Source organism: Manacus candei, unplaced genomic scaffold (assembly GCF_025592945.1).
Source record: "Manacus candei isolate 608988 ecotype Guabito, Panama unplaced genomic scaffold, ASM2559294v1 h1tg000049l, whole genome shotgun sequence".
In the NCBI taxonomy this organism is placed as follows: Eukaryota; Metazoa; Chordata; class Aves; order Passeriformes; family Pipridae; genus Manacus; species Manacus candei.
In genome coordinates this window covers 14,186,582-14,198,617 of record NW_026138097.1, presented here as the reverse complement: position 1 = coordinate 14,198,617, position 12,036 = coordinate 14,186,582, and the positions used below count along the sequence as shown (strand labels likewise).

General features: G+C 43.1%; 1 long non-coding RNA gene across 3 annotated transcripts in view; it reads right to left on the bottom strand.

The window, feature by feature from the left end:
• Positions 1-12,036, bottom strand: part of LOC127476398 (uncharacterized) — a 42,376-nt gene that overhangs the window by 12,921 nt on the left and 17,419 nt on the right. The window lies entirely within an intron of this gene.

Genomic DNA, 12,036 nt, shown 5'->3' with positions numbered 1-12,036 from the left:
TTGCAGATGTATCTGTGCTTGTCTCCAGAACACATCTTCTCTCTCTCAGGGCAGTGGTGTGAACCTTTCTAGGTAAACTGGGAGTCATCACCAGTCCTGTTGTTAAACTGAGCCTGTGATAGCCCTAAGTACTCCCCTGGATGGTATCTACGAGGCCTTCCAGTGTTGCAAAGCTTTCAACAGCTTCAAACAACAGCCATGGGGAAGAAACCAACCACTCTCCACATAAAGGAAAAAACATAGAATGCAAGAATAAATCTGCATTAGAGATAGTAAACTAGCGACAGAAAGAAGGCCAATGCTGGAGTATATCTGTACACAAAAATAGAAATGAGAGATTTTTGTTCATTGCTGCCCTGCTTGATCTGCTTTTCTTGGTAATGATACTTCTTCTCTTTGTAGCACCACCTGTCTTGATATCGCTTTTCCTCTCTGGCACGGCTGTGACCATTTCTGACGTTTCCATAAAGCATAAGCCAAAGTTATGGTTAGACTACCCCTAAAGCAGTTGCATGGTAAGTATGGGCATCCATTTACTGCAATTAAGATAGTCCACAGAATTCATGGATACAAAGGGTGACGAAGGCTGGTCTGTCCTGCCATGGAAGCTCAGCACTCTAGTTTAGATTTTAACTGAAGCTCTCACCTTCCATCTCAAACTCTCAGCTCACCCAGAGCAAACCCCTCAGCTTACCATGGAGTGATGCAGACTGTGACTCACACCCTGCACATAGTGCAGCCTGGCCATTAGACCTCTGAGGTAGAGGGTGTCCTTGCTGCTGCACTCAATTCTGCTGGCTGCCTGCAAATGGCTTTCTCCAAAAGAGAAGTGATTATGGTTCCAACATGTTTTTCAGGGGCGGAGTAAGGAGACAGAATGAAACTGCACAGCTATTCTTGTCCACTGGTTTGAGAGTGTACAAATCTTTCTTTCTGATGGTGTTGCTACAGCTCTAACAGGTAATAGTCTTAGGTTTGGGGGAACACCTGGCAGGTGCATGTTTATATGGAGAGCTTTGCATGGGGAAGAAGGTGGGAAGGAGACAATATGCTGCTGCCAAAGAACATGAGAAAATAGAGTGTATTTCCCACTCCAACCAGAGCAGCCATGGAGTCAGACAGGAACACAAGACCAAGTCAATATGTGGCAGGTCACTTTGGCAGCAGGAAGGGCATAGTGCTGAAGCAGAGCTGAAGTTTAGAAGTAAGCTTAGTGATTGTCTGTGCAGGCCTGGCTAAGGCTCTCTGCTGCAGGGAAGTCTTCTTTCAGCCTTTCCTTGCATAAATAACACAAGAGGCCCAGAACACACCTGGAAATCAGCTTTTCTTCAACTGCCTTCACAAAACTTGCTATCCTGCACTCCCTCTCTGTGCTTTCAGCAGGCTGCCTCTTTGCTTACAGCAGCTGTGGCAGCTCCATCAGTGGCCAAGTCTGTTTTCTGTACATCCCAGGCAATAATTAGTTGGTTATTTCTCGTCTCTGATTGACATAGCTCCTACTCCAGGACAACACAGAACTTGCTTTCGTCACTTTGTGACTTTCTCAAGATGCCATTAGTGGGCAAGGTAAATCACACAACAACACCATAAACACAAGGGCAGGGCCAGATTCAAAGCTCTATCCTTGCAGTTTCACTCTGTAGGAACTCTGTTGAAATGAATCTGTCACACGAGACCAGAGTTGCATATTCAGCCCGCAGTGTGGTCATGAGACAATGCAATGGAAGAGCACTCATTTCTATTACCAGAAAGCACTTGTGCCATGCAGTTGTATTTATGTTCTGTGAACAAGTAACGATAAGACAGAAATACATGCATGAAGAGAAAGAAAGATGGGGTTTCTATGGAAACACAGAATTTCTTGACTTGTATAATTAAAATTAGCCATATCCCTTGTTAATGGAGTTGTGGGGACAAAGAAATGTTAATTTTTTAATTTTATTTTTTTTTATTGTGTGAACACTTTTAGTTATTGTTCTCTTTTCAATTCATCTCTCTGACATATACACATTCACGCAGCGTTTTTTACTTTATACATGTTTAATACGCAATGGGCACTATGTAGCTTTTCTAACTCCCAATAATATTAACAAGAGTTACTCACATAAATCTCCTGTTCATTGTTGGGACAATGAACATCAAAGAATGTGAAAGCACTGCATTAAACTCATTTTTCTCAGTACTGATATGAATGTGGGATACTAACATCCAGATGAAATGGACACATAAACTTAAGGATTCATTGTTGCTGGGTATCATGCATCATGCACTTATCTCTCTGTCTTATGCAATACTGAGGGAGAATGTTCCTAACAAAATACGTCTGTATTTCCCACAGCAACATCTCTTGCTAAGAGAACTGAAGCAGTACAAGTACGTAAAAGCTTTCCACACTGAAACACAGGGTGAAAGCCTGTAGCTTAGAACCTTTGGTTCAGATTGTGCCATATATCACATGTTAAGTAGGACTGCGACTGATCAGAGGTTGGGTAGAGGACCTCCAAGGAAAGTTTCAATATGGTAGAACAGAGTATTAGTGTCTCACTACACAGTGTATATCACTAATTATATCACAACTTAATACTGAACCAGTACTCCTGCTGTAACATACTGGTAGTGATGGAGGTGCTAGTTTTTAAAAGGAAAAATAAATCACAGCTCTAATCCTTTTTGAGGAGAAATAATAATATAATTCCTCCATTTTTGTACAGTTTGGCCTCCGTTTCACTGCTATGTGTAAGTCAGAAAATCAGTCCACAAAAAGTCTCTTCATTAGTAGCTGCTAAGTACAGTCAGATAAGAAGTGAACTTAGGGATACCCTTGTTTCCACCCAGAAATAACCAACAGATAAAATAATAAAATTAAGAATTGGGAAGATTTTGATGCTCTAGAGTTGGAAAAGGAGAAAATTCTTCCCAATAGAGTTACAGACATGGTCCTATTATCATAATAATGCAGGATGATAACCCTATTCCAACCCCAATTGGTTTATTTCAGCAACGGGTATAAAGTGAGCCCTTGTTGTACCATCTGCCAAGTACCTTTGGGATCTAACAGCATGGAAGGATCATTAAAAATGTAGGAAGTTGCTGTTTGCATTAATAAAAACACAGGTTCAAAAATTAGGTTGAAAAAGCAATGACATTGTAAACATGCCTTTAAAATGAAAGTCATTTCCTCTTTGTAGTGAAAGGCATCGTTTATTTTCATCTGTTAGTTAGGATGTGACTATGCCGAATCCGGCTTCTGTGTCCTCACTGTGCCACTCTCTGATGGAGTTTGCACTCGCAGAAATGAAGTGTGCGTTGCATGTGGGACTGTCTCTGCTCTTTCACCTGGACAGAAATAACCGCATGTCAACCCCTATACCATTACTTCCAGAATTCTTATAATGAGGGCTGGGTAAAATTGAAGCCTATAATAATAGTGTACAATTGCTTTTTTAAAGGCTGACCTGCAGTTCTGGTTTACAAACCAAATGACTGTAGTCAGGCGTATTAGTGCTTTAACCTTTTTATTACATTACATACATGAAAACAATTAAGGCTGGGATTCTTTCCAATGTATTATCATTTTCTGTTCCCTCTGGCCTTTTTCCATCCATTTCAAAGAATGTACATAGCATCAACTGAACATTCTCTCATGTTTTATTTTTTTTGTTTCTTTTTCTGCTTAACAACTGTCATGCTTTCAAGATCAGCCAACTGTAGAATATCATGCAAGAGCAGCAGCCAACAGCAGCGGCAGCAAAAACAACAACAAAAAGTTTGGGGGTTTAAAACTCCTCATAAAATTAAATCTGAGATTTAAATTCTCCCTCATATTTTATTGTCTTTTCTTTTCTTTTTCCTGTGGTAAATGGTAATTAGAGTCAATAATCTTTTGCTGAGAGAGCACCTTGTCCTCACAGTGTTTATATCATCATCATCAAAGATCTGCCTTAAGGCCCTGGCGTGTTAATAATTTAAGGTGTGCACAGCCTAGTTATAGCAGGAAGCCTAGTTATTGAGTTTGTAAACCAGATGATGATTTATGGGAACACCTTGCATGAGTCATGCTCATTAAATAAAATACTTCAGTTTAATAAGGAACATGGGGTAAACAGTTCTTCCCGTTACAGGGTGACTGTGCAATTGGAAATTGCTGAGTTTTGTCACCAGCTTTGCCACTGCTATTTTGTCTTAATTGTAATGTCAGGGTCAGCTTGTCTGTATGCATGTGTACGCACGTGCATGTGCACACACACTTCCCCTTGAAGTACAGATAGAAAGTCTTTCACCAATGCTTTTTTTTCTCCCACCCTCTCTGTCTCTGCCTCTCTCACCATACAGCTGTTTCATAAGTTACCCTCTGATAATGAAGATGTTAAATCTCTCCTTAAAAGGCTACTAATTAAGAAAACAGAAATGTTCACGGAAATAAAATTACACAGGAAAAAAAAATCAATATATGGTTGTTAAATGTAGCTTGCATTTGAGAGCCATAACCATATTTTACTTTTAAACACTAGAGTAACTCTGACTCATTAGAAATTCCTTGGGAAATTGAGGCAGTAAAAGCCCTACACATTGGCCTCTTCTGTTTTACCAGAAGCAAGCATACTTTGCCCACTGCTTTAGAAATCCACTGCATCTCCAAGAGATTTCAGTAGGATAAGGCATCTACCCTCAGATGGCAAACATGCAGACAGTAACATCCTCTGTATTGACTGCATTTTTCAGCCTTTTGGGAACTGCAGCAGCGGCACTGAAATCCCCCCTCATTCCCACCAAAGCCAGTGGCACTTGAATACTGGGAGTGGAAGGAGCTGATGCAGCTGTGACTGGAGTCTTCACTAGGCTGGAGGCTGCTCAGGGGCAAAATTACCCTTGTCTTCATGAGGGGGGAAGGTGGGACTCATGGAGGTACAATATTTCTATGGAATAAGGGGAGAAACAAATTGGGTAATAACATAAAAATTCCCATATATTTTTCTTCATGAATTTCAGTTTTATCATTCCAAACCAAAGGCAACTCAACTGGGTTTAGTTAAACTCTGAAAATAACAATAAGAAATTAGTTGGTTTTTTTAAAAAAAAAGCCAATCTGTCCCAGCAACCAAGAATTTAGTAAACATGCCATTACCCCTGCAATATTGATTTTTGTGTTCTTTATGGTTCCTTTTCAATGTACTTTTCTGTATTCTTTTCACACGGGTGATACAGCTGTAAGTTTAATTTTCTGACTAATAACTGAACATCCCCAAATATAGACAGCCTGTCAGGCATCATTAATAAATTTGTTAGAGAACATTGGGCCAAACCCACTTGTGGTGTAACTTTTGGATTTAACAGCGCCACACAAACGAGTGATCTGACTGCCAATTTGTAAACAATGGTTTGAGTCCTCCCTTTTTTTCCAGGGAAAATGAAGCATGACATAACAGGGTGTACATACCACTTGGGCCATCTCTTTGAGGCATCTAATATTTGCATTTTGCAATCTTTTCTTTGTTTGACAATTATGTCAGCATAGGCGCTACTGCGATCTTATTTTGTGGAGAGAGAAGGCAACATAGACCACTGCTGGTGAGACCCGTAAACAAAATTAGGTACCCTAAAGGGGAGGATTTCAGGGCTTTCCACTGCCAATGCAAAGCAGATGGCCTTGCTCAGAGGTGTCCACCCAAGGCCTTAAGGGACAGGGACAGGAACAGGAACAGTTAGGGCAGAGCAGGGCAGGCGAAGGGTCACCCCTTTTCCTATACTCTGCCCCAAAACAGCCATTACTGGCCATCCTCCATAACAGCACACCAAGCTGGTCAGACCTTCAGAGATCTGAGCTGTTCCTCAGATATGGTATGTGGAGAAGTGTTTTCCTTTTAGAGATGGGGAAAGTGGTAATTATGATTATTTGAACTGGAATAACACCTAGAGACTAGATCCCTACTGTTCTAATCTATATAGCAAACTATCTATACAACCGACGTAAAGGATTTTCAGACTAAGTATAGAAACATGATGTTTCAGGTCTTGGAGGTTTCAGATGAGCTGACACAGTTTTGAATGATCCTTTGAATTGAGGTCAAAAATAGTCACAAGGTGTAGAAAAAGGAACAAGCATGAGTGTGGAATTGAAAACATAAGAGGAAAAGCTAAATTAGGCCATTAACTTATAAAACAGGTATTAAATGGAAAAGGAATTTGGTTGGCAGGATTGTAGATTATGTAATGGAAAGATACCAAAACAAGGCAGTCTCCTATACATTCACAGGCAGGTTAACATACCTAAGCAAATTCATCCTCTAATTGGCTTCAGTTAAGTGCTCTATTCAGAGTGTCTTTGGGATAATCCAAAGTGCCACTAGGATGCCTGGCAAGTGAAAAGCTTCTGGGAATTAAGCAAAAATCTCAGAAACACCCCTAATGAAACAGCTGGAGAGTAACAAAGAGGTTGTATCAGGTGATACACCTGATTTTTAAGGCTGTTTGTCAGCATGGCACAATAGGACTTCACTCCAATTGAAAATGAAAAAAATGACCTTGCTGATGAAACTCTTGTAATCATGAATATGTGTAGAAATAAACCACGTGAAAATGAGTGCGTCCATAAACCACTGGAAATCAGAAATCATATTAAGAATGCAATTTATCCTATTCTGGCCAAATTGCACAAATCTGTCCAGAAAATTGCAAAATGAGCTCAGTCTCAATATAAAAGGAGCAAGGAATTTCAAAAGTCTAATATGAAGTAAATGTTAGCCCTGCTTGAACCAAAGTCAACTTGCATCTGTGCTGGGGCAGACTCAGAACTTGACCCAACCTGACTGGATTTTGATAGCGTGCCTCCAGATGAGCAGCCAACATACACGGTCCAGGTACCCAGAGATAAGCATCTTTCCTTGGTTAACAGAAGATAAAGACAGTGCATAACATATCATCCTAAAACAGTCAGAAACCTTAGTTGTAGCCTTCAATGTTGAACTGAGGCACAAAAACAGAACTGGAGATGTTCCTTTGTAGATGTAAGTGCACCCACCAGAGATAAGATAACCGAGTGAGTGATTCTGTTAAAAATAGCAGGAGCAACATTCAACAGAATCGGTGAAACAACGAGATATTCCTGAAACTTTTTGGTACCTGACTGATGGATACCTATGTGAGCTAAACCACAAAGGTCACTGAGTAAGCTGCCTCTTACTTGCTGTCTTCTTGTGGCTCAGTTCTGAGTGTTTTGACAAGGTGTTGCACAGCAGATACTACTGGATTAACCAATTATAGCTTGCTCCACATGCATTTCCACGTAAATTAGAAACAACTAGCATAGATTATAAACAGTTCATCTGACCAAATTATCTTTGAAATACACAAAACACCATGCCAGGTCTACACCATACAATGTCAATCAGTAAAGAACCTGATAACAATAAGTCTTGGTTGAGTAAAAAGGTTGGTATTTGTCATCGTTACAATATCATAACACACCTCACAGTACTTTATTAGGCTCACCAGTTTGGGGCAAGTAGGCAGAAGGCAAACCACAATCCTGCCAACTTCTTGAGCAAATACAATTAATCCTGAGGTATAGTTACAGGAGAAGGTTATGCCAGGACAAGAGCAGCATCCAAAGTTGCCAAATAGCTACTATCTAAATAGGAGAGATTTCAGCAAGTAAGTATTTGGGAACCTGACATACTTACAACTATTGTGTCTGTGCCAAAGTCAAATATGAGAAGCCTGTATTACAGGAAGGCCTGCAGGAGGACTGGAGCTGCCGGCTGTACCTTGAGGACATCCAAATTCAGTTGGCATGGTTCTTGGTGCTGGCAGAAAGCGGCACATGCTCACCCCGCTACTCATGACAAAAAAAACAAAATGTGAAAGCAACACAGATGCCAGGTGCTGCTGAACAGATGCTGGAAATGAGGAATGGAACACATGACAGGAGAGTCCCAGAGGTGCTCAGGATGTGGTTGCTAACTCAAGCCTCTCAGCATCAAGTTGTTTCTGGTCTTCCACTCCATCCCCACATGCACAATACGTGCATTCATCTGAGTATGTGTTTTGAGTGTAGTAGGAAGAAGTTGTTGCTATTTTGTCATGTTTGCTTTCAATTTCTTTTTTCCTCTTTTAGAGGTATGGTTTAATAGCAGTCACTGAAACTAACAGACACTGACCCACTGACCTCTGCCTGTGGAAGGACATAGTCCTCCTGTCCCTGGCCCAGGTTCCCTAAGCACAAGCTTAGCAGAGCTCCTCTCTCTCAAAGCTATAAGGAGTAACATCCTCAAAAGCCTGGTAAAAAACATCAACTCAGGTGGCAGAAGTGGCAGTGTAATGTTTCAAGGCCTGAAAAAGTACTTGCATCATTCCTAGATAACAGCAGTAGTGATCAGCAACCAAAGAATTTAGCTCTCAATTATTATTATTTTAAAGGGCTTCCTTATAATATGACATGTGATACAATGAAAAGCAAAATATAGGGGTTTTTTTTAGAAAAAGGATCCTAATAAGGAAATGTAATGGCATGCAATTGGATCTGGCTCACTGCTGGGCAAGCACACCCCAGGCATGGACTGGGGACAGTGCTCTTAGTACTGGCCATGTCATGGAAATGAGACACACAGACTGAAATGAGGTCTACACAGCTGCATCCAAAAAATACCAAGTGCCCTATAAATCATTTTGACTTATCTGCCCTGAGATTTCTGAAGAACTGAGTTGTTCAGGGAAGGATGAGCAGAGAGGGACACAATTAGCCCAGAGTCCTGCAGGAAAAGCATCCACAAAGCATCACAGGGAGGAATGTTTTTTGAGGCATCTACGTGGGGAGTACACCAGAAACCTGACACATGAACTGTGTGTGTGCTGCCCATGCTGTGATCAGAATTCAATATGTAAAGAGAGAGGAAAACCCCAACAGGTGCAGGGCATGTGGTTGGAAGGTTGATGCCCTTACTGATGCCACGCCTTAGCAGTCAGGGACACTCCAGCTCACTAGATTAAAAACTAACATGCAATACTTGCACAGAGGTCAGACTCCTCGTTGCAATGCAGATAGACTCAGACTCAGGAAATAATTGACATGGGAACAATAATGAGAAAATCAATTGCTAAGTCAGATATCATCGACTGCAATGAAAATTTTGTGCATGGAGCATTTGCAGGATAAAGACACAGCTTTTCTTTTAGGTTAGATGAGTTGGTAGAGATGTGAGAAAGGGTAATATGGTTAATATTGCTGTCCTTGTTACCCTACATTTCTACGTGGAATTCAAAAGGAGTTTGACAGCAGGGTGATCCTTCAGTGAAAGTTTTAGGCTGTGCTTCTATAAATGTTCAAAAGTGCATGATTAAGGCCTTGTGAGACTAGAGCATTTCACTAATGATGTGGGCCACCGCACAGTTTCATTAAATTTAACATTAGAGCTAAAGCATCGTCAAAAAATATAGCCCAGTGTCATCCTGCATAATTCTGCAGGTATGTGGGATACTTCACATAAGGCTCACAGTGCTCGTGCTTTATCTGCAGCAGTTTGCAGCTGTACTCAAAGCTTTTAATCAGTGCTCCATTAATGCAGGCAGTGTCCAAAGTGTAAAAAAAGCCACAAGGAAGACTGAGAACGCTTAATACCATCATGAGCCATTCACTCTGTTGTGCATGATGTTATCTTCATCTTCTGTCAACAGTACCTACTGAAAGATCGATAGCAATTGTAAAGAAATGTTTATTATCACCTTGCCCCTCACACCTGCCCCACCATACCTCTGCTCTTTGTCTCAAAGGCTATAAAAGTGCAGCAAACTAGAACAGAGACACACCTCCACCTTACAGTGTTGTATTTTTTTTTTTGTTGCAAGATTACAGGGCTAATTAAAGGCCACGTGTACATCACCACTTCTACTCCTTGAGTTAGAAGAGCGGAGCATTCCTCCTCCAGGAGCCCTCTCCAGAAACACACCCGTTGGTACTCCCGCGCCCTTAAAAAGAAGTAATAGAAAAACCACAAGACATGCTTTTAGCCTGGATATGTGAAATACTCCGATTAATTTTTTTTTTCCCGTGAAGTGAAACGGCCAAAACATTTCAGGTGTGAAGGTCGCAAACGGGGGGGGCGTGTGCGTGTGCTGGTGCTCCGGATCGTGTTAGGAACTACCCCGTCTGGGTGCTCCCTTCCTTCCCCTCATTTCTCCCTTTAGAGAGGGGTTAAAAAGCTCCCGCCAACACCCCTTCTTAGGCAGGTCGCTCCCTGCGGGGGCTCCCGAGCCGGCGGGTGGGCCGTGCCGGGGGTGGCGGCGGGGGTCGAGAGCACGTCGCGACCGGGACAGGCTCCTGCCCGAGGGCGGGCGGCGGCGCTCACGGCCCCCGCCGGCGGCCCCGGAGAACAAAGCCGGTCCGGGCGGGAGGGCGGCGGGCGCAGGCAGCAGCCCCCTGAGGGACCGGTGTAATCGCCCGTCGGGGAACAAAGCCCCGCCGGGGTCGGGAGGACGACGGGCGCCTCCCTCGGAGAGGGAGAAGCGGGCACGGGCTGCGATTTAACCCTCTGTCGTGATTGTCACGACGTGTGACGGCACAGCAACCTGCTCACCCACCTACAGGCAGGTAAGAATTGGTTTTCGCAGGGCCGGAGGAGAGCAGCGGGCAGGGCGCTCCTAAACACACCCACCGCTCCCGCTCCTGTCAGTAACGCGTTCCGTGTCCCCGACATCGGCGGCAAATTCTAGCACTGACGTCATCTCATCGCCGATATATTTTTTTAATTAGGTGGCAGCTAAATGATGTAGAACATTGTGAATGTAATTATCCGTTGTGCTGCAGACACGCGCCTACAGACCTTTTTTCTTACCCCCTTCCCTCTCTGAAAACTACCAAGAACCTGGGGAATTCAAATACTCTTCCTATCCCTATGCGTGGATGGTGCCTGTCAGACCCTGTGCAAGGGCTACTGACAAACACAAAGGAGCAACAATAGCTGCACACCACTTACAGCACTGCTAGACTTATTCATTCATTGTAACATAATAATTTTAGATGGTCATTGAAGAGAAGCATATGTTTTGGGCAGACATCAAAAGAACAACCAGACATTTAGATAAGTCAACTAAAACTCAGTTTTAAAGTTTCAGATCTAATACTGGGTAAAGACCGAACAAAGAGTCAGAGAGCAGAAATTACGTTATTTAAACTGACACCACCTAAATCGGATCCTTTTTTTTTTCTGCGACTGCACATAAACACAGTGTGTTCATCAGATCCAGCCGGCTTCATTACTATTTATATTACCGTACGCTGGCTGTGTGCAGTCAATTCATAATTGTCCGATTTTTCTAATTAATCACAAAAGATTTTTGTTTTGCCTACAGCTAGTTCTGGGGTGACTCACAATGGCAAGCCAAAGCTCATACATCAAACACAGCCCTTCTCCACTCCAGCCTTCTGCTGGCGGAGGCTGCCGGGCTCCCCTCGCCTCGGCGCTGCTCAGGGGGCATGCGCGGCCCCGGGCGAGAGACGAGCCCCGCGCTCTGTCCTCTGCCGTGTGACTTGTTATTTTTATCTGATGCTCGCATTCTCAGCCCAAAACCCGGCCCAGAGATTTTTTGGCAAGATTTCTCATTTCAGAGCGTTTGATTTCCCTCTCTCTCGCTCGCTCCTGTGCAGGCGCATGCTCCCCTCTCCTGCTCCAGCAATCTGTTCGAGATCTGTGCGGCTTCAAAGGAGGCGAGCTGGATCAAACATTGCATAAACTTCTGCGCGATCAATATTTTCTTAATGAGCTCGGCGTAACCAGTGGATACTAGCAGAGGCTGAGCCAGCTGCTGGATCTCTCCAATCCCAATAGTGACAAGGCTGGCTGGTGACATTTGCAGTAGGCCAGGTTGCTGGTGCCTTCCCCGCCCACAGCATGAAGGCGAACTACTCACATAAGTAACATTTTTTGGCTGCAAGGCGGCTACCTGTGGAAGTCGCAGCTTGCAACCTAAGTCAGAGGACAGTGATTTGACCTCTATTTCCTGTGCTGCCAGAGGTTTAGGCACACAAAAGCTACGCCATGAACA